Source organism: Parus major, unplaced genomic scaffold (assembly GCF_001522545.3).
Source record: "Parus major isolate Abel unplaced genomic scaffold, Parus_major1.1 Scaffold442, whole genome shotgun sequence".
Classification (NCBI taxonomy): domain Eukaryota; kingdom Metazoa; phylum Chordata; class Aves; order Passeriformes; family Paridae; genus Parus; species Parus major.
The window spans coordinates 32,334-33,156 of NW_015379346.1; the positions used below are offsets into that span (position 1 = coordinate 32,334).

The window sequence follows — 823 nt, forward strand, 5'->3', positions numbered from 1 at the left end:
CCGCGGGGACCCACAGCCATGTGCCCGTGCCCCACGGATGCTCGGGGACAGCGCGGGTGGCCCCACGGCGACACTCGGGGGGCGGCGAGCCCCACGGCAGCCCCACGGTGCCCCACGGAGTCTCATGGTGCCCCACGGAGCCTCACGGAGCCCCACGGAGCCTCACGGTGCCCCACGGAGCCTCACGGCAGCCCCACGCTGCTCCACAGTGTCACACGGTGCCCCACGGAGCCCCAGGGCGGTGGCAGCGCCCCACAGCAGTGTCCCCACACCCTGCCCTGCCCCACGGAGCGGCCCCAAACCCCCCCACGTGTCCCCACTCAGGTGTGGGGCAGAGGCCGGCGCTGTCCGGGACTCACCTGGAGGGGGAGTGGGGACAGGGGACATGGGGGGGACACCGGGGGGACACTGGGGGGACACCCAGACATTGAGGGGACGTGGGAGGGGGGACATGGACCCCCCGTGAGGGACACAGGTGTCACCTGCCCCTCGTTAGAGGACACTGAGCCCTCGTGCAGGGGACACCTGGGGCGAGGGTAGGGGGACACAGAGGGGACACAGAGGGGACACAGGAGGTGACACACAGGTGACACAGGTGACACAGGAGGTGACACACAGGTGACACAGGTGACACCCACGCTGTCACCTGCCCTCGCTCAGGGCCATGGGGGCAAAGAGCACGTGACAAAGGGACATTTGTCCCGTGTGGGGACACCCGGCCGGTGCCGGTGCCGCGCGTGTCCCCCGGGAGGGCCAAGGGCCACCCGCCCCCCCAGTCAGGGGCTCCTCCCGCTGTGGGGTGCCCCCCACCCCGGGACCCCTG

At 71.8% G+C, this 823-nt stretch overlaps 1 protein-coding gene across 1 annotated transcript in view; it reads right to left on the reverse strand.

Annotated features, from left to right (window-relative positions):
- The window catches only part of LOC107199117 (neurexin-2-like), a 24,256-nt gene that overhangs the window by 12,326 nt on the left and 11,107 nt on the right, over positions 1-823 (reverse strand). The window lies entirely within an intron of this gene.